General features: G+C 44.4%; 1 long non-coding RNA gene across 1 annotated transcript in view; it reads left to right on the top strand.

Annotated features, from left to right (window-relative positions):
• The first annotated feature begins 9,145 nt into the window (after window positions 1-9,145).
• The window catches only part of LOC144930673 (uncharacterized), a 353,280-nt gene continuing 340,026 nt past the window's right edge, over window positions 9,146-22,399 (top strand). Inside the window, exon 1 of the long non-coding RNA XR_013635993.1 lies at window positions 9,146-9,676. This is a non-coding gene — a long non-coding RNA (uncharacterized LOC144930673). The remainder of the gene's footprint in view (window positions 9,677-22,399) is intronic.

Genomic DNA, 22,399 nt, shown 5'->3' with positions numbered 1-22,399 from the left:
TGCATCACATTAACTGAAGTCAATGGAGTTAAGCTGATTTAAACCAGCTGAGCATCTGACATAAATTCCCCCATGTATTCTCTCTGGTGTTCAAGAGTGTTTGGATTCAGAGTTCTAGTCTGAGCCATTATAGAGTGACCTCAGCTGGGAAGTTCAAACCAGGATCCCTAGCCAAGTCTGACCCTTCCTAAAGTTCAGGGTTGGGATTTAGATCAGTAATGCCAATCCAGGCACACCGCTAGTTTGAATTTGCATGGCTTTTATATTTTACAAGTAATTACCTTTGTGGTAGCAATCCCTTGTGTCTGCTGACTTCCCTTTTTTTGGCCTGCATTATCTAATTAGGTCTGATATTTAGCAGTCTCAGTATACAACAACCTGTAGCTAAGTTTCAGTTATTATTTATTATAACATCATTCTGGCAGGAGTTGTCAGCTGGTGGTATTAATCACAGTCTCACAAGTTATTATTTTTAGTGTGTGTGGGAAGCCCAGAATAACTGGTGCTGAATAGCTATTCCCCACTAGCTCCCCATATGGATGCTCTTATTCTGCACTCTGGGTGTGTCTTTACTGAAATTGGAGGTGGGATTGCAGCATGTGTAGACCTACCTCAACTAGCTTTAATCTAGGTAGGGCGAATACCAATAGCAGTGAAGTCACGTCAGTGCAGACATCAGCTCAGGCTAGCTGCCTAAGGGGAGAGGGATAGCTCAGTGGTTTGAACGTTGGCCTGCTAAACACAGGGTTATAAATTCAATCCTTGAGGGGACCATTTAGGGATCTTGGGCAAAAATTGGGGATTGGTCCTGCTTTGAGCAGGGGGTTGGACTAGATGACCTCCTGAGGTCCTTTCCAACCCTGATTTTCTGTGGGTATGTCTACATTATGAAATTAGGTCGAATGTATAGAAGTAGGTTTTTTAGAAATCGGTTTTATATATTCGAGTGTGTGTGTCCCCACAGAAAATGCTCTAAGTGCATTAACTCGGCAGAGTGCTTCCATAGTACCGAGGCAAGCGTCGACTTCCGGAGCGTTGCACTGTTCCACAGTTCCCGCAGTCTCTGCTGCCCATTGGAATTCTGGGTTGAGATCCCAATGCCTGATGGGGCTAAAACATTGTCGTGGGTGGTTCTGGGTACATGTCGTCAGGCCCCCCTTCCCTCCCTCCCTCCGTGAAAGAAAGGGCAGACAATCGTTTTGTGCCTTTTTTCCTGAGTTACCCGTGCAGACACCATACCACGGCAAGCATGGAGCCCACTCAGCTCACTGTCACCGTATGTCTCCTGGGTGCTGGCAGACGTGGTACTGCATTGCTACATAGCAGCAGCAACCCCTTGCCTTATAGCAGCAGACGGTACAGTAGGACTGGTAGCCGTCATCGTCATGTCCGAGGTGCTCCTGGTCGCCTCTGTGAGGTCGATCAGGAGCGCCTGGGCAGACATGGGCGCAGGGACTAAATTTGGAGTGATTTGATCAGGTCATTCTCTTTAGTCCAGGTCATTCTCTTTAGTCCTGCAGTCAGTCCTATTGAACCGTCTTATGGTGAGCAGGCAGGCGATACGGATTAGTAGCAGTCCTCTTGTACCATCTTCTGCCGAGCAGCCATGAGATGTGGATGGCATTCAGTCCTTCTGCACCGTCTGCTGCCAGCCAAAGATGTAAAAGATAGATGGAGTATATCTAAACAAGAAACAGACCAGATTTGTTTTGTACTCATTTGCAACCCGCCCCCCGTCTAGGGGACCCATTCCTCTAGGTCACACTGCAGTCACTCAGAGAGAAGGTGCAGCGAGGTAAATCTAGCCATGTATCAATCAGAGGCCAGACCAACCTGCTTGTTCCAATAAGAACAATAACTTAGGTGCACCATTTCTTATTGGAACCCTCCGTGAAGTCCTGCCTGAAATACTCCTTGATGTAAAGCCACCCCCTTTAGTGATTTTAACTCCCTGTAAGCCAACCCTGTAAGCCATGTCGTCAGTCGCCCCTCCCTGCGTCAGAGCAACAGCAGACAGTCGTGCATCTGAGTTGAGAGTGCTGTCCAGAGCAGTCACAATGGAGCACTCTGGGATAGCTCCCGGAGGCCAATACCGTCGAATTGTGTCCACAGTACTCCAAATTCAACCTGGCAAGGCCGATTTAAGCGCTAATCCACTTGTCAGGGGTGGAGTAAGGAAATCAATTTTTAAGAGCCCTTTAAGTCGAAATAAAGGGCTTCATCGTGTGGACAGGTGCAGGTTTACATCGATTTAATGCTGCTAAATTCGACCTAAAGTTCTAGTGTAGACCAGGGCTATGATTCATACCCCAGGTTGGCTTGTGAAGCCTGTGCTGTGGTTTCACTGTTTGAGCAGGCTCAATTAAAGCTAGCTTGGGTATGTTTACATGTGCTGCAGTCACACCTCTGGGTTTGTCTACACAGCAATCACAGTGCCGTGTGTGGTTTAGGTTAATCCACTTCCAAAGTGTGGAAGAAGAGTGGCCACATGAGAAGTTAGTGCAAAAAAGCTATTGAGCTTTAACTTCACACCCTACATATTCTGCACCAACTTCCCTGTAAATTCCCCTTGTAGACAAATGCTTAGTGTAGAAGCAGATATTCAATCTGTCACGTGGTGATTTTTTTTTAAACAATAGTCCTTATTGGAGAGAAGCTGTGGTAGAAAGCAGAGACTTTGTGCTCTGCTTTCTTTTTTATATTTGGTGGCAATTCTTGGGACAGAGTAGCTTTCTGGGAACCAGGCATTGGTATATGGGCTGACATTTCTGGAAGCGAAGTTTGCCTTTTGTCTGTGACTGCCTCTCTTCCAGGATTGCTGTACGTGTCTAAATAAATCAAGTTATATCCAGACTGATTTTTCTGACACTGGGAAGCCAATTTGAAAGTCCCCAGAATTCTGATACTACTCAGCAGAGGGGCAATGCTAGGGTGAGAAGAAGAGCCAACAGTCTCTTTGTTATTTCTACGGAGTCCTAAACATGCCTGGCATTTCACAGATACATTAACAAAAGGACAAGATCCTCACACTACAGATCTGTAATCGAAGGCTGGCTCCTTTACAGGTGTGGGAACAATGGGCAGGGGACACAGTCTGCCCCGCAGTGGCATCTCTGCACATTGGTCTGCCATAACTATGCTCAGCACATAGGTTCTGCTCCCTGTTAACATCCTTGTGGGCACTAGCAAAATGGCTTCAACTTATTTTAGTGATTCCATAGCTCCTAATGTGGGGCAGCACAGAGAAGGTAGCACTTGCATGAGAGGAAAGTGATCAGGAACAGCCAGCATGGATTCACCAAGGGAAGGTCATGCCTGACTAATCTAATCGCCTTTTATGATGAGATTCTTGAGTATTCTTGTCAGCAAGTTAAGGAAGTATGGGCTGGATGAATGCACTACAAGGTGGGTAGAAAGCTGGCTAGATTGTCGGGCTCAACGGGTAGTGATCAATGGCTCCATATCTAGTTGGCAGCCGGTATCAAGTGGAGTACCCCAAGGGTCGGTCCTGGGGCCGGTTTTGTTCAATATCTTCATAAATGATCTGGAGGATGGTGTGGATTGCACTCTCAGCAAATTTGCGGATGATACTAAACTGGGAGGAGTCGTAGATACGCTGGAGGGGAGGGATAGGATACAGAAAGACCTAGACAAATTGGAGGATTGGGCCAAAAGAAATCTGATGAGGTTCAATAAGGATAAGTGCAGGGTCCTGCACTTAGGACGGAAGAACCCAATGCACAGCTACAGACTAGGGACCGAATGGCTAGGCAGCAGTTCTGCGGAAAAGGACCTAGGGGTGACAGTGGACGAGAAGCTGGATATGAGTCAGCAGTGTGCCCTTGTTGCCAAGAAGGCCAATGGCATTTTGGGATGTATAAGTAGGGGCATAGCGAGCAGATCGAGGGACGTGATCGTTCCCCTCTATTCGACATTGGTGAGGCCTCATCTGGAGTACTGTGTCCAGTTTTGGGCCCCACACTTCAAGAAGGATGTGGATAAATTGGAGAGAGTCCAGCGAAGGGCAACAAAAATGATTAGGGGACTGGAACACATGAGTTATGAGGAGAGGCTGAGGGAGCTGGGATTGTTTAGCCTGCAGAAGAGAAGAATGAGGGGGGATTTGATAGCTGCTTTCAACTACCTGAAAGGGGGTTCCAAAGAGGATGGCTCTAGGCTGTTCTCAATGGTAGCAGATGACAGAACGAGGAGTAATGGTCTCAAGTTGCAGTGGGGGAGGTTTAGATTGGATATTAGGAAAAACTTTTTCACTAAGAGGGTGGTGAAACACTGGAATGCGTTACCTAGGGAGGTGGTAGAATCTCCTTCCTTAGAGGTTTTTAAGGTCAGGCTTGACAAAGCCCTGGCTGGGATGATTTAACTGGGAATTGGTCCTGCTTTGAGCAGGGGGTTGGACTAGATGACCTTCTGGGGTCCCTTCCAACCCTGATATTCTATGATTCTATGATAAGGTATCAATTACCTTGAGTCAGCTCTAAAAGTCTTACACCTGGACAGGAGCTGAGTTGTGCTAAAAACAGTAGTGAAATTTTTTCAATATATTTTCTCCCATTGACACTTTTTTTTTTTTTTTTAAATGAGCAGTTCTGCAAACCAGACTAGGGAGTCTGGAAGCAGAATAAATGTGAGGAGCTCAGGATGATCCAGTGATCAGGGCATTAACGTGGGAGTCAGACCCAAGTTCAATTCCCTGCTCTGCCATAGACTTAGCATGGACAAGTCAGTCTCTCAGGAAAATGAGGATAACAAGAGAATTACTCCCCTACCTCCCAGGGATGTTGTGAATATAAACACTTTCAGAATTTTTTAGGTGCTCAGATACTACAGCCATGTGGGCCATATACACACCAGAGACAGAGCATTGTAAGACTCCAGATTCAGTAGAATAGGTCAGGGGGTATTGGAAGGGAACCTACTGAGAGTAGCGAGGGCTATAGTAGAAACAAAGGTCAGGAAGAAAGCTGAAAAGGCCACTGGCTTCAGGCCAGTGAGGAATACGGTTTTGGCAGAAGCAACTGTGTTCTCTTAGGCAGGGTTTCTATTTCTGCCTTTCTGTAGAACAGGTGAGACTAGTGTCTTGTTTTTTATTTAGTCATGTGCAAAATGTTGTGTGTCACTCTAATCTGTCTTTCAGGGACTTAAATGAAAAAGAACATAAGGGCGGCCAATTCAGAGGACCCCCACCGTGGGTTGTCATGTACTGCTAATGAGGCCCTGTGTGATCTGTTAGTGCAGGAGGAACAGACAGTTGCCACAGGGAAGAGGCCCAGAGAACTTCTGAGGGAGATAGTGCTTCCGGGAAGCAGTTTGCAGAGAACAGCTCTGCAAGAAGCTTCAGGCCTAGCAGGGGCCGTGTTCCAGATGGGTAGTGCTGTTGGGAGCACCAAAAAGCAAATGAAATCCTCAAGGGGAGTTGGGAAGAAGTCCTTACGTCACTAACCAGAGAGCGAGGCCAGGCCTTAAAGTAGTAAGCTTGAACAAAAACCCTCCCTAAAATCTCTGTATAAAAAATTATATTCTTACCGCTTGGGAATCTCCTCAGTGGTTGTAGTCTGATACTTCCTCTCCCCTGAGGAGAGCCTGGGTGTTGCAGTAAGACATTTTGTTTCTGCTGATGCTTAGAGAAATACTGGTGCTGCCACATGGCCTGATTCAACACACCCATTGAAATCAATGGAAAAACTACCATCGATTTCAACTGGTTTTGGATCAAACTCGTGAAAAGGACCCATATTGCCAGGGTCCCTTTTCGGCCGAGTGTTCCAGTTGCAAACGGAACTATAGTCACTATAGTCCCCCCACCCCCTTCCAGGGTACCAAAGTCCATTTATACAAAATGTCAGTCTTCTCATCAACACCCTAACAGTACCATTCCTCCAGTGGGTGGCAGGGGAATAGGGTGACCAAATATCCCAATTTTATAGGGACAGTCCTGATATTTGGGCCTTTTTTTTATATGGGCTCCTATTACCCTCCACCCCCGTCCTGATTTTTTACACTTGCTATCTGGTCACCCTACAGGGGAACCCAGGCCCACCATCCACTGCAGGCTCCAGTCCAGGGACCCTCTCTCTCTAGAAATGGTGGCCTGCTCCCTCCCAGAGCATGTTGCTCTTTTCCTGGATTCATTCCTACATATTCCTACTTCTCAGCTGTACCTTCTGGCTCCCCCCCCGCCCCCGGGTTTACCAGTCCAAACTCCCTCCTCCCGGGGAGGAACTGTAACCTGTAGCCCCCAAACACATCTCCCTTCATCCAGGGAATGACTGCAGACTACTTCCCCTGCGGCCCCTTTCTGCTGCCAACTTCCTCTCTTTATACCAGTGCTGCTTGTTCCTTCTGAGCAGGCCTCCATCTCCAATCAGCCTTTACTGCCCTGACTCTCCTTCAGGTGCAGCCTTTCAAGTTAATTGGCCCCCTTCACAGCCTCCTTAACCCTCTCCAGGCTAGTACAGGATGACACACAGATACTGTGGAGAACAATTCTTTCATATTCATGGGGTTGGCATCAGTCAGGGCTGGTGATCGATTGGAAATAATTGTCAATAAATAGCTGCTGCTGATTGTCAACTGGTAAGAAATATTCCCTTAATCCCAGATTTTCTCTGCTTTGTGTTGGTAACAAGAAGGAGGTTATTGGCAATTTAGCAGGGAAAGTGCAGCTGCTGTCAGGAACATTTTGATTATCTGAAGCCTGCTACAGAAAAGCAGAGGAGAGAGTGAGCGTGTGGGCATTTCATGATTGAAAGGTTTCATGTTGTTTCTAAGTGTGTGAATACCAAAGAGGTGGCCTCAACTAGAGAAGAGTTCAGGGCTGCGGTAACTTGTGCTTGCAGGTAAAGACTCCTGAGGAGCAGCTCCATCAAACAGGTGCTCTCCCCTCAAACTGTGGCCTCACCCCCTCCTGCCCATTAGACATGACCTATTCAGCCCTTCTGATGGATGTACTGGATCTTTAAGACCAGAAGTCTCAGTGGTCACGCTGTTCCAGGAGTTCTGCAATGGAGAACAACAGATGCAGATGTTGAGAAAACGATGAAGTGGTCCCACTGGAACAGTTGCTTGGAGACTCCTGTTCTCTTTAGGGCCCAGGAACAAGAGCAATGTAATATAGGGTAGGGCACGGCTCCCATTTCTTAGATAATCAGGACATGTTCTGGGAAGGAGGCCATCATAAGGGGAAAGACACTGGTGGGAAGAGGACTCTCCCAGGCCAGGGAGAATGTGACAAAATGGTTTGACTTTGCCTCCAAACAGTGGAGGAGTGTTGGGGAAAACCCCATCCAGCAACAATGCCTGCCAAGAAAGGGATTTGGTTGTGAAGAATTTGTTCCAAGTTTTGTTTACGTGAGAAGCTTCATGGCTGATCTGGGTGGAGGTAATTTAAAGGGCCAGTTGGGAGATGCTGGCCCAGGGTCATAGCCTGCTGCAGCTCCCTATCCTTCACCAGCTGAAGATGCATCTGTGCAAGGGGAATCCTTAGGTTATGGAGGCGTTAGGCCCCTTTGGGCTGCTGGGATGGTACAAAAGGGATTTAACATTGGCAAATGTATTGGATAGCAATTCTGGAAAGGATGACTTCTGGGGCAGTGTCAAGAGCATCCTGAAAGAGGCACCTGGTCTGATGTCTTGTACTCTAGGTTGTGTAAACAAGATGTGTCCACAGCCAGCTGGGGAACTTTGGTCGAGTGATTAATAATTCTGGGTGCCGAGCTTGGGACCTCTGAAAGGGGCCAGATTTTTAGAAATGGCCAAGCATCCTCTCGCTGAAAATCCATCTGCTTTTTAGGGTGTCTCGAGTTTGGGCACCTGAAAATCACGAGTTGCTTTTGAAAATCTTTGGTCTTAAAATTTAGAAGCATCCCTGTCTGGCTGAAACTGCTGAACTGTTACCTGACTCAGTTCAAGTCAGCATAGTGTGAATGTGGCCAATAACCCAATAGTACTCAAGTGAGCAGAGGCAAATTGCAGATATCCCACAAACCTTAATATCTCCATCATTATTGCTTTTGTCATTAGATCGCTGCTTTTTTGTTAGGAGCGTAATTAATTTCTGGAGTAGTTCCTAATGGCAGTAATTTGTGAAAACCAAAAGCAGGTTGCAGGGGAAGGTGAGGTTCTGCAATGCCATCATGGAAGCTCACTGGCCTCCAAACTTGCTACCTTATCTATGTACAGACCAAGGTTTTCTTGAGTGCTGAATTGTTAGAGTGGCTAAACTATCACATGAATGAATAATAGTAATATTTAGCACATTACGGGCCACATCTTTAGCCAGAGTAAATAACAACACTGTGGAAATCAATGGGGCGGGGCTGATGTTCACAGTGCTATCCAAACATGAATAGCCAGATTCACTATAGGATCTATTCTGGCTTCTCTCAGTGCAGATGCTGACTGTGAGCCCAAGTGGTGCAAAGCCTGCTTGGGGAGGCTGCAATAGTGTTTTAAAAAAATCTACAGCCTCCTGCCCGCCGGGAGTGAAGGTGCAGGGAGCGGACACTTCAGAAAGCCAGAAATCTTACTTTTACTATGGCAAAATATGAGTGGTGCTAGCCTGGGAAGGGGTATGGCTAGGGATGCCAGGAATGCATGAATTCAATTAGTCTCCCCAGAAGATTCTTCTGGAGGGGATCCCCCGATGCAACTTAAAGCTGTCTTCCCCTGGCTACAGCACATGGCCAGATTTCTTCTTTGAAAGCTGCCCATGGGCCTGATTCAAAACCAGTTGAAGTCTATGGGAGTTCTTCCGTTGGTTTCAGTGGACATTGAATCAGGCCCTAGGGCAACACAGGTTTCTCTAAATAACACCTGTTCTCCTCGGGGGTGAATCCCCCTGTCCCCTCCAGCCTTGCTGGTGCAAGGAGATGCAGTTTTGTAGCAGGGGTGAATTGAGCGGCAGGTCTCTAATCCATTTTAAACATCCTAATGAGATGGGTGAGCAAGTACATATTAAAACATCTCCACTTTCCCCATTTTGAGCATTCAGTGCAATGCCCAAACCTGACAAAGATCTATGCCAAGAAGCAATCCAGGTTAGAAAGGGGCATGCCACTTTTCTCTACCTCTGATGCTTGTCACATTTTGTTACACACGGTCATGTAGCATGTAATGAAGACATCTGTTCATTTTGGAAAAAACTGTGAAAAAGTGCATACATTTGCCTCATGCCATCTGCTGCCATTCCGATAAACATTCAGAAGCACTGGCAAACATAAACAAAAACAATGCACTTTGGTGTTAACTACACCATTTTCTTTCTGGCACTCCTCATTTGAACAGTTACATGTAATATGTTCAGGGCTTCCGTATGCTGTGAGCACAATTTGTGCTCAGTAAACTTCTGAGAGTGATACTCCTGCTCCTGTCTGTGTCCCTCCTCTGAACTTTCTATGACAAAGACCACATGAGAACGTAAAGAAAGGACGGGAACTTCCAGTCACTGGAATGATATGAAATATTTAATGTTCCACTTTGACAACTCAACTTTTCCCAAAGATTTTGTGACTCTTAATGGAAACTTAGCTAAATAGAGAAAATTATTTGGGAATATGCCACGACCAGGAGGTATTTGGCCCTGTTACACAGGATTATTATTTTTCCAGAAGTCTAATTTGGGAGCCAAGGTTCTTCTGTGTTACAGAATGTGCTGAAAGTAAGTAGCTTTATAATGTATTTCAAAGCTCAGGAGCCCTGTGAAGCTGGCCATTTGTTAATATAAGGAAAGACAAAAGGAGACATTGTAAACTTTATAAAGAGAATGTTGGGATTGCATGGTTAAGTGCTTAAAAATAAGTAGAGACAATGTGAAAATTAATCCTGCCTCCTTCTGTGTATGTCTCTAACTGCATGATCATATACTGTTTGTCAAATATTACAGTATAATACAACACTTTTGTACAACCTTAGATATATGTGTTGCATCAAATAGGACTATGTATTTCTATGTCAGTTTAGAGCTAAATTACCTTTGTAGTGATTTGCCTGAATTGCACCTAAGCTGTAGATAGTAAAGAAAATGTACAGTACAGACAAAATAACTGAAATATGGACCTTATTAAGAAGAGAATTCACATAGTCTGTCAATAGAGCAATACTATCCTGGACCATTGTGACAATGAACGTTTCTAAGTGTACAATGGTAGTTTAAAAAAAAAAAGCCAAGAAGCCACACCTGCATATTTAAGATCATAGGAAAAAATTGTATGATGTTGCATTATTTGAGAAATAGTATGGTATCATGTAATTAGAGTATCATAACACACACTGACCAGGGTCAGAATTAAGGTTCATTTTACAACTAGAGCTGTTTAGAAAACCAAACATGAAATTTGCGGGTGGGGAAACAGGACTTCCGGAAAGTTCCATATTGGGAGCTGTGGCAGACTCCCATCCTCTGTCGATCACAGAGGGGAGATATATATTGCATGCTGAGTACTGCGTTACACCTATTTCTTCCCCAAGCTAAAATTCACCAGAATTGTAAGTCGAGCTGTGCAAGAACTGGAATTCTTGTTTTGCGAACTGGAAAACAATGAATTTCTAAATTTCCCATGAAACAAAATTTCCCAACAAGTTTTGGGTGAATGAAGTGTTGGACTTTTAAAAAATGTTCTATAATATAAAAGAAAATTATAAAGGAAAAGTTGTTTGAAATGGGAAGTTTGATTCTGAAAATGTTTTTTACCTTAGAAAAATGCTCTCTCCCTTTTCTCTTCCTCCCCTCCATGAAACTTCATTGAAATTGACACATTCCCACAGGAAGTTTTGGTTTTGACAAAATGGCCCTTTTGGATCGAAAACCATTCTGTCAGAAAAGTTTTGACCAGCTCTAATTGGGATTCTTCCTGACTTCATTAACAAATCAAGCTTTACAATCACTATCTTAACGGGACTGGGTGGCAGTGATTGGAAATGGGATTTAGGGCCTTATCTAAAGCCCATTGAAATCAAGGGGAATTTTTCTATTGATTTTCAGTGAGCTTTAGGTCAGTCACTTAGAGCCTTGTGTATCTATTTTATTATTTATTTATTTATTTATTTTATTAGCTATTTGGCTAGAGATCAATTATATATAATTATGGTCAGTATTGTCCTGATAAAATGTGTGTTGCAACATTATATGTGCAGTAAAAGATTTCCCTGTATGGTATACATGTTCCAAACCCGACAGCGCTACCTAAACAGAAGCTGGCAAACAGGTGTGTCCTAAAAAAGGAATGTGTGCTCTGCTTACTTTGCATTTAAGCAGCACACAGAGTCTTTAAGCAGGAAGAGAAGACAAAGCTCAAACATAAAAAGAAAAAACCATGAGGGAAAATCCTTCCACATAGACTCTTTGGTTTCTAGTTCTCAGCAGGAAATGTTTTTCAAGAGGGAGACTGAAACTATAAAAAAGGAGGGATAAATACCCCAAGGCACTGTCCTGCCTATCACATTCACTGTGCCTGAAAAGACAAAGGAAGAGGCTTTTGGACTTTGGGGAAGGGGTCCTGACCTGAAAGTTTGGTCAGTAATCTGCTGGAGCACATGATGAGAAACTTCCCTTGAATCTAATATGGGACGTTAAGTTAGGTATTAGTAAACATCTTATCTTATTTTTTTCTTGTCACCATTCCTGTCCTCATTACTTGTACTCACTTTAAATCCCTTCAAAGTTAATAAACTTGTTTTACTATTTTATCTAATCCAGTGTGTTGAAGTGTCTGGGTAACTCCTTTTGGGGTTACAAGTGTGCATATTATTGCCTTAATATATTTGTTCTGTCCAGGAGAGAGAGAGGCAGTATAGGACATATATTTCTGGGGGGGAAATCTGAGAACCGGGAGTGTGTTGGGGTCACCCTGTGGTAATTTTTAAGGCTGGAAGAGCCATGGTGTGTCTGGCTGGAGCACACACAGGCATAGCTGGAGTGACTTACATGCTGAAGACTGTTTGTGAACAGCCAAGCATTGTAAAGGGTACCCTAGGTTACAGGGCAGAGGTGACACAGCTACTCATTAGTCTGGATTGTACCTTAGTATGTCACAGCCCTACTGTGGATAGTGAGACAGTCCCTTCCCTGAAGAGATTGGTCTACACAGACAACAGATGGGAGAGGAAATGGGTACAAGACAGTGATGTGATGTACCTGAGGTCACACTGTTGAACAGTGGGAGAGGCAGGAATTGAACTGCTGACTCTAGAGTTGCTAGCCCTGTGCCCTACCCACTAGACCACACTAACTCAAGAATACAGTCTCAGATCTAGGCCGTGCACTGGTAGTGTGTGTTCATTACTGTTTGATTCCTGAGTGAAATGAATTATTGGTGTCAGTTTGGTTCCCCAAAGGCAGGTAACATCAGGAGATACGTTTCTCCACTTCTCACCCTGGTCGGCAATCCCTGCGGAGTGGTCAAAGTCTGAATGGTCATGAAAGCAGAACTATTCTATTGCCCCAGAGGTGCTCCTTCCATATTAGGGTTGAGGCCCAGTTGTGGGTGGTGTGGTGAAGCTTGTTGTCATAAGTATAAAGGGAAGGGTAAACACCTTTAAATCCCTCCTGGCCAGAGGAAAAACCCTTTCACCTGTAAAGGGTTAAGAAGCTAGGATAACCTTGCTGGCACCTGATCAAAATGACCAATGAGGAGACAAGATACTTTCAAAGCTGGAGGGGGTGGAGAAACAAAGGTTCTCTCTGTGTGATGCTTTTGCCGGGAACAGAAAAGGAATGGAGTCTTAGAACTTAGTAAGTAATCTAGCTAGATATGCATTAGATTCTATTTTGTTTAAATGGCTGATAAAATAAGTTGTGCTGAATGGAATGTATATTCCTGTTTTTTGTCTTTTTGTAACTTAAGGTTTTGCCTAGAGGGATTCTCTATGTTTTGAATTTGATTACCCTGTAAGGTATTTACCATCCTGATTTTACAGAGGTGATTCTTTTAATTTTTCTTCAATTAAAATCCTTCTTTTAAGAACCTGATTGCTTTTTCATCGTTCTTAAGATCCAAGGGTTTGGGTCTGTGTTCACCGATGCAAATTGGTGAGGGTTTTTATCAAGCCTTCCCCAGGAAAGGGGGTGTAGGGTTTGGGAGGATTTTACGGGGAAAGACGTTTCCAAGCGGGCTCTTTCCCTGTTATATATTTGTTAAATGCTTGATGGTGGCAGCAATAAAGTCCAAGGGCAAAAGGTAAAATAGTTTGTACCTTGGGGAAGTTTTAACCTAAGCAGGTAAAAATAAGCTTAGGGGGTTTTTCATGCAGGTCCTCACATCTGTACCCTAGAGTTCAGAGTGGGGAAGGAACCTTGACACTTACCATGTGGAAAAAGCTAATGTACTCAATGCTTTTTTTGCCTCTGTCTTCACTAACAAGGTCAGCTCCCAGACTGCTGCACTGGGCATCACAGCATGGGGAGGAGGTGGCCTAGGGGTTACAGTGGACGAGAAGCTGGATATGAGTCAGCAGTGTGCCCTTGTTGCCAAGAAGGCCAATGGCATTTTGGGATGTATAAGTAGGGGCATAGCGAGCAGATCGAGGGACGTGATCGTGCCCCTCTATTCGACATTGGTGAGGCCTCATCTGGAGTACTGTGTCCAGTTTTGGGCCCCACACTACAAGAAGGATGTGGATAAATTGGAGAGAGTCCAGCGAAGGGCAACAAAAATGATTAGGGGTCTGGAACGCATGAGTTATGAGGAGAGGCTGAGGGAGCTGGGATTGTTTAGTCTGAAGAAGAGAAGAATGAGGCGGGATTTGATAGCTGCTTTCAACTACCTGAGAGGTGGTTCCAGAGAGGATGGTTCTAAACTATTCTCAGTGGTAGAAGAGAACAGGACAAGGAGTAATGGTCTCAAGTTGCAGTGGGGGAGGTTTAGGTTGGATATTAGGAAAAACTTTTTCACTAGGAGGGTGGTGAAACACTGGAATGCGTTACCTAGGGAGGTGGTGGAATCTCCTTCCTTAGAAGTTTTTAAGGTCAGGCTTGACAAAGCCCTGACTGGGATGATTTAATTGGGGATTGGTCCTGCTCTGAGCAGGGGGTTGGACTAGATGACCTTCTGAGGTCCCTTCCAACCCAGATATTCTATGATTCTGTGATTCATGCCACTGTGCTGTACCTGTTATATGGATGAATAGACTGACAGCCCTACAGACTGAAGTCCTCTCCTCATTAGCAGCTTCCTGACTCTGGCCAAGATGGCCATTCATCACTCCAGGAGGACAAAACTGGACAAGGAGGGCCTGTGCTTGTGAGGCCTTTTCCCAGTCCCTTATCTCTGTGCACAACCAGAGAATTCCTGTGGGTGGCATGCACTGACTCATTGTATTCCTTCGAGAATGAGGAATGGGCACTGTCTTGGGTTCTCTGCTCATTGTTCCCTTGTTTTACCTCTGTGAACTGCATCCTCATCCCTGTTTGGTTTTTGTCTCCTGCTCTCACTTGATGTCTGGGTGCTGTGGCCATTCTCACCTGAGGGGTTAGGATTTCCGTTGGTTTGGTGGAGTCTGCCCACTAATCCCAGTCATTAAGTGTGTGTGGTGGGGAGGGGAAACAGAAACTCCCTGCAGATGGACAGAGGAATAGGAGGGGGAGTGAGGGGAGGTATTGAGATTGAGGGGGCTGCTGGCTCCAGGCTGGGAAGGAGGGTCCCAGGGGGTTCTTACCTGTTCCTAGACCCAATCCCGGGCACCATGAGAACTGCTCTAACCCCTCTGTATCCTGCCCTTGTCTCTGACCCATTCCCTGAGGCATGCATGGGATATATTTCCACTGTGACAGTACTAGCCCCCTCAGCACTCCAGGCTCCGCTGCCCCCAAAATAGGACATCCCCTGTCAATATTCACTGCTTGTATCATACCAAGCATGTGTTGGGGAACTGCAACTGGAGCTGTGTCTGACTAGTTATTTTTACTGTGTTAATAAACAAGAAAGAGACAAGTGAGCAACAACCTTAAGCAAAATATATGAATATGTAAAATCCTGAGCGTGTAATTAAATAGCACCTAATGAGTGGAATATTTGAGTTGGGAGTATTAGTGTCAACAAAATACTAACTGTGACAGAAGGGAAAAGGAAATACAATCTTTACTATCCCCAAATGAAGACAGAAATGACAAAAAAAAATTAGCTTTAGCCCACCCCAATCTCATCCCGTATAATGAGCAGCTTCAAAAATTTTTAGTGAATGCAAATTTTGAGGCTGTCATGGAGAGAAGGGAAAAAAGTTGCCTAAATACCTTCTGGTACTGCTGGGAAGTCCCCTCTGCTGCTTTTCTAACAGTGTTCACACCATCATTTAAAACCTAATGTAGGATTCTGTTTTCAGGTTGCATCTGTACAAGCAGGTCCATCCCTCTCACTTGGATTAAATATTGAGCCATGTAGGTGAAGTGTCTGTTGCTGTGAACAGAAAATGGAATTGAAGTTAGTTTTGCATCTTATATTTAAGAAATTTGACTTGAAGAAAATAGAAAATGTGCAAATAAGGGTTTGGTTTGGTTTTTTCCCCATGAAAACTCTTTTATGCCTGGGAAATTGTCCTCTAGAGAAAACGAGCATTAGTCTGTGCCAAACTTAAGAGTGTAGGTGACAGAAGACCAAAACGTCTGCTAGCTTGGATATGTCTTACACACAACAAAGCATCTATAAAAACAAGAGAAACAGGACCCCTACAGTTTCTTTTCCATTGAGTTATCCATTCCAGTAAACAATGCAGGAAAATTCTCAGGTAGCTGTTTGTGAGGCAACAAATCACAGCAAGCAGCTAGATTCTAAGTTATTAATAACTAGAGAGAGAAACACCCTTAAGCTACAATCTTTCCCAAAGTAACACATCATGGCAGAGGTGCAAATGATATGAACGTCTGAGGGCTACTTTATTTCAAAATGCTTTGCTGCAATATCTTGGGATGGCGATTAATCAATTTTCTGTGCCTTTCAGAGTGTTCCTCTGAACAGTGTTCGTCCACTGAAGATCATTAGCCATCAAAGCCTGTCATGTTGACACATGTTTTTCTTGCACCTCATTAAGAGATTATTGATTGGTGTCTTCTATCCCTTTCATGACTTACTTCAGAAAATTAATTCCAATCAAAAGCACAATTTAACCAATTACCTTTTTACCGATGTCTGATTGTTGCTTGGTTTGTTAATATAATTTAAAAGTTATCATGTTTATTTCCTGCAAAACATAAATCTACTAAAGCTGAACAAAGAAGATTGTGTTAAGTGGTATTGTATAATATTGTCCACATAGATTGGCACAAGCCTAAAGCTAGTTTAGAAATATAATGAAACTTCATAATTGCTATTGATTGATTCATAACAGGTGTATCTCAAAACCATCAGATTTTTCAATATAGCTATCCCACTATGAGCCATGCAATTAATGTGTCTTTTTTTGGGGGGGGGCTTGGTAATTAGGACCAATTTTTCTCTTGTTGGATTATTAATTATTCAGCTCCTGGGATTTTTTTAAATTGGGAAATATATGTATGTCCTTTATATGTTTATGAAGGGACTTTTCTAGAGTCAAAAGCCACTGAATTTAGAGTAAAATCTACCCTTGCTTGAGAAGAAGGAAAAAATAAGAGCAGGATAGCAAATTGTTTGTGTTCTGTAGCACCTAAAGGCCCACACTCTGAGGAGGGACCCATTGTATTAGGCACTGAGGAATCTCACAGTCAGAAGAGTTCTCACTGCCTCTCTACAATTGAAATAGATAAGGAAATACTCCTGTCCCCATTTTACAGGAAAGAAATTGAAACATGAGGGGCAGATTTTCAAAGGTATTTGGGTGCCTAAAAATGCAGAGAAGAGCCCAGAGGAATTTTCAAAGGTCCCTAAGCAGGTTAGGCATCACACTCCTATTGATCTCATTGAAATCAATGGGAGTTGGGCACCTAACCTACTTTAAGGGCTTCTGAAAATCCCACTAGGAACCTATGTGCATCTTTAGGCACATAAATACCTTTTGAAATCTGTCTCTAAGTGATTTACACAAGATTACACAGGACGTCTGTGGCACAGCAGGAAACTGTAGCTAGATCTCTTCAGCTCAAGGCCTGGTCTACACTTAAAAATTAGACTGACCTAGCTGCATTACTCAGGGCTGTGACGAATGTCATGCTCTGAGCACCGTACTTAGGTCAACTTAATCCCCACTGTAAATGTTGCTAGGTTGATGGAAGAATTTTCTGAGAGGCAGTAGATATGTTGATGGAAGAAGTGGATTACCTACATAGATGGGGAAAACCCTCTTCCCTCATTGTAGGGAGCATCTACACTACATTGCAGCATTATAGCTGTGCCACTGTAGCAGCTGTAGTGTATGCACTAGTTTAGTGCCTTAGCCCCCGTAAAATTCTTTCTCCATACAAGATCTCCTGAGTAAAGGGGTTCATGTATTTGGGAGCTTTATTATCTTTAAGGTCAATCCCTCCCTGGTTTCAGCAGGGACTTCTCTGGTTGAACAATGGAGGAAGAAGGAAGACCTTGTGCTTCAAGCACTGACCCAAGTCTCAGCAGAGCTGGATTCGCTTCCTGGCTCTGTCAGACTCCCTGTGACCTCTGGAAAGTCATCTAATCTTGCTGTGCCTTGATTCCCCAGTCATACAATGTAGCTAACAGTCATTTGACGTGTCATGACACGGGATGGCTTAGCAGGCTCAGCATCAGTTGCCAAACACTTTGACTCCTCGGAGCCATGTGTTCAAACCCTGGCAGAACTGCCCAGGCCCTTCACCTCTGACTGGCAAGAGGTCAGACTAGATGATGATGATCATGGAGGGCCTCTTCTGATTGTCATCTATGAACATGGGAAGTGCTCCCATTTATGCCAGGGATGAGTCTTGTTCCATGTGTGTGATTTTTTTTTTTTTGGTAGCTAATGATACCAATCCATTGTTGTCTTGGCAGGAGTGGTTGGGTCCACCCATCTGTCTTGCTTAGCTATTAGGAATTTATTGGGTAGGATTCAGATTTTTGGTTTATTTTAAACAAGAACTGTTAACCTGCAATCTGTGGCCTCTTATAGGAGATTGAAAAACAACACTTTAAATTCCAAGTAACCAGTATGAATCCCCTCAAGCACTGATAATCAAAAATAAAATCTATATAAACCATTTGCTTGCATCAGGTGTTTGGCATATCACAGGCGGAGAGACATTTAATTGCTTTCATTTAGGAAATATATTACACACATAGCTAAAGCCCTACTTAAAATGCAGGGAAATTTTTAAAAAAAATCAAGACCACAAGAGACCAAATTGTCTAGTTTGACCTTCTGGTGGGAGTGGATGATGGGATGATGACCTGTTCTGTTCATTCCCTCTGAAGCCCCTACCATTGGCCACTGTCGGAAAACAGGATACTGGGCTAGATGGACCATGGTATGACCCAGAATGGCTGTTCTTATGCATAAGCCAGGCCACTGAAATTCACCCATTGATTGCTGCATGGAGTCCTTTAACTTGTGACTGGACTTTCAGATTCAGGGTATCCTCAGCACACTGTTTACTATGCTGTGTCTCATATAGCTCTGCCCATGGATAGCTAATCAGTGGCTATGTTTATTACCATTGCATGGATGGTCTTTGACTTTGTATGATGCTCTCCAAACAAGATAAGTAATTGCAAACTGCTCCTCCATTTATGTTCAGACTGCATTGGTATGTCATGAGTTTACCACATGTTATTTCTCAATTTATTAAGTCCTATAGGCACAGTTTGACATAGTACACTGGGTGAAATCCTGGCCCTGTTGAAGTCAATGGCAAAACTCCCATTGACTTCAATGGTGTTAGGATTTCATCCTTCACTTATCCAGTGAAGTAACATGGGTTGCACAGAAAACTATGTAACAAATTTGGTTGTTCTGTTAGAAACATAGGAATTGCCATACTGATTGGCCTTATATTCTATCTAGTCTAATGTCCTCCCAGTCTCTGGCAGTGACCCATTCCACATGCTGCAATTGCAGGTGTAAAACCACTGTAATGAACAATCACACAGCAATACAACAGCAGAACATATTTGTAAGTGTACTGTACAGAAGTCAGTTTAATGAATAGGGACTAAGGGTAAAATTCTACTCCCCTGTGCAAACCTGCAGTAAAAGGGCTTTGTTCAAGGGAAGTGTGTGTGTGGGGTGGGTTCGGGGGAAGGGAGATGGAGAGAAAGAATCCTTCCCCCCAGCCTGGAGGAGAGGTGCATATGTGCATATGCCTCTGGTAGTGGTCACAAACTGATGTGGTGTTTTGGTCCAGTGGATCACTGTTTATGGACCCCCTGGCCATGTCCCACCATTTTCCTGTTCTGCCCACACCCTACCATTGCCTCCTGGAGAGTGTCACCATATAGGTTGGCTCCATGCTGCAAAGGGTCTATGTAGTCCCCAGCCTCATGCCCTCATCCAGCAGAAACTAGCATTTCATGTGTGTTTTGGGTCTCCTGTGACTAAGGTGGGTAGAAAGCTGGCTAGACTGTCGGGCTCAACGGGTAGTGATCAATGGCTCCATGTCTAGTTGGCAGCCGGTATCAAGTGGAGTGCCCCAAGGGTCGGTCCTGGGGCCGGTTTTATTCAATATCTTCATAAATGATCTGGAGGATGGTGTGGATTGCACTCTCAGCAAATTTGCGGATGATACTAAACTGGGAGGAGTGGTAGATACGCTGGAGGGCAGGGATAGGATACAGAAGGACCTAGACCAATTGGAAGATTGGGCCAAAAGGAATCTGATGAGGTTCAGTAAGGATAAGTGCAGGGTCCTGCACTTAGGACGGAAGAACCCAATGCACAGCTACAGACTAGGGACCGAATGGCTAGGCAGCAGTTCTGCGGAAAAGGACCTAGGGGTGACAGTGGACGAGAAGCTGGATATGAGTCAGCAGTGTGCCCTTGTTGCCAAGAAGGCCAATGGCATTTTGGGATGTATAAGTAGGGGCATAGCGAGCAGATCGAGGGACGTGATCGTTCCCCTCTATTCGACATTGGTGAGGCCTCATCTGGAGTACTGTGTCCAGTTTTGGGCCCCACACTTCAAGAAGGATGTGGATAAATTGGAGAGAGTCCAGCGAAGGGCAACAAAAATGATTAGGGGACTGGAACACATGAGTTATGAGGAGAGGCTGAGGGAGCTGGGATTGTTTAGCCTGCAGAAGAGAAGAATGAGGGGGGATTTGATAGCTGCTTTCAACTACCTGAAAGGGGGTTCCAAAGAGGATGGCTCTAGACTGTTCTCAATGGTAGCAGATGACAGAACGAGGAGTAATGGTCTCAAGTTGCAGTGGGGGAGGTTTAGATTGGATATTAGGAAAAACTTTTTCACTAAGAGGGTGGTGAAACACTGGAATGCGTTACCTAGGGAGGTGTAGAATCTCCTTCCTTAGAGGTTTTTAAGGTCAGGCTTGACAAAGCCCTGGCTGGGATGATTTAACTGGGAATTGGTCCTGCTTCGAGCAGGGGGTTGGACTAGATGACCTTCTGGGGTCCCTTCCAACCCTGATATTCTATGATTCTATGATTCTAATGCACAGGATCTGTTGCATGAGGTTGGTCTGCCCTGTGTTGCTCAGTGTGTCTCACTCATCTGACTCTATTTTTTTTGCGGTGGTGGGAGCCCTTAAACGTGTGGTGGCATGTGGGAGCAAGCCCCACTTTCATCCTGCCTTCTCTTCTCTTTTGACTGGCGTGGTAGCCTAGCATTCAGTGGAAGGCTTGTTTTTGAAATTTCTGCACATTCTAACTGCTCTGATGGCTCCCAACCTTCCAGAAGTCTGTTTCCCCTTCATCAGCACAGATTTAATGCTTTTTGTTAGGCATTGCCCTTCACTGCAAGAAATACATACTATGTGCTGGTTTCATTAGAAAAGTGATCCTATTGGGAGAACATCAGTGAACTTCTGAGCTAAAACCAGGAAGCTTTGAGGAGCTCGTTCACGGGCATTGGCAACGCTCATGAACAGTCCCCTGCAGGTCTAATTATTTTTACTAGACAAAGTCCCATTTCGATGAATAGGAAGTTTATACTGTACCAGTGATTTCAGTGGGCTTTGTGCTGTAAGACTAACACAGGAATAATTTATAACATTGCATGGGAAGATATTGCGCAGTAAGGATAATGTGGTTGCTGGCACATCTTGTATGAGCTGAGAAAGCCTCTGTTGGTACTTTTGAGCCAGAGTTTTGATTCATGTTGTTATCATTTTCAGCTTCTCAGTGTTGCAAATGGTTGTACTGTTAGCACTGGAAAAGAATAAAGGGAATTAAATATGCAAAAGCATCAGAGTAACATCTAGCATTTAACATACAAACACAAAATTTGAGAAAAACCAGAGTTAAGCTTGTTCTGCCTTTCATTTGCCCTGGTATGTAAGATCCTGAAGGGACTGCCGTGTGAGCTGCAGAATAATGAGGGGGTGATTTTAAGGATGTAAAGTAGTGGCAATGTTGGCTTTGAATTTAGTTGGTTCTCATTTAAGTCCCTCCCTAAAGTTGGAGCACTGAATGACTGCATCGGATTGGCTATGGCTTACACAGCCATTAATACTTAGGGCCAATGTTTCCAAAAGTGACCACTGATCTTGGGTGCCTTAGTTTTGGGATCCCCATTTGAGATTGGGGTGCTCTATTCACTGCTGGAGAGTCTCCTTTTGGCCGCATCTGGAGATTAACTCTGCCAGTCTGACGCGCCCCCCCCCCCCCGAGGTTACTCACTCCGGCACTCTCTCAGCCTCGCTCTCTCGGGATTTAACTACTCCCACTTCCTGGCTGGAGGGCCAAGCCACGTCACTGTAGTCCTCCCCTTCCAGACATCAAAGTCTCTCGGGACCCACTGTCCCAGGTAGTCCTTTCTTTTACTGCCCTTTAACAGCACCATGCCCGGTAACTGGTAGGGGAACCCAGGTCTGCCCTTTACACTGCGTTCCAGCCCAGAGACCTTATAACAAGCAGTCAAGATTAGCACAGTATTGAACCTTACTGCTGTATCCTTGGGCTACTTCCTACCCTACCTTAGCTGGCACCAGACTGGGACTAGAGAAATAGGGTTTTAATCCTGTCTCTACTATATACTTCCTCTATGATCCTGGTCCTGTCATTTAATCTCTCTGTGCCTCTATTCCCCACTTGTAAAACTGGGGAGAATGCTGCTTCCTTTTCTCCACCCTCAATTTGTCTTGGCTGCTTTGATTGCTGTCTCTTTATGGCTGTGTGTTTGTACGGTGCCTAGCATAATTGAACCTCTCCACACCACTATTTACAAATAATAAGAAGAAAATGACAGTTCAGAAAAGTGAGAATCAGGGATTCTTACAAGGCTCTTGGAAGAGAAGTTGGTTCCATCAGTCAAGATGAAACTGTCCATTATCATTTAGAGACACAGCTCTTGGTG

The sequence above is a fragment of the Lepidochelys kempii genome, chromosome 6, assembly GCF_965140285.1.
Source record: "Lepidochelys kempii isolate rLepKem1 chromosome 6, rLepKem1.hap1, whole genome shotgun sequence".
NCBI classification, from domain to species: Eukaryota; Metazoa; Chordata; order Testudines; family Cheloniidae; genus Lepidochelys; species Lepidochelys kempii.
This window is presented reverse-complemented; position numbering and strand designations above follow the sequence as displayed.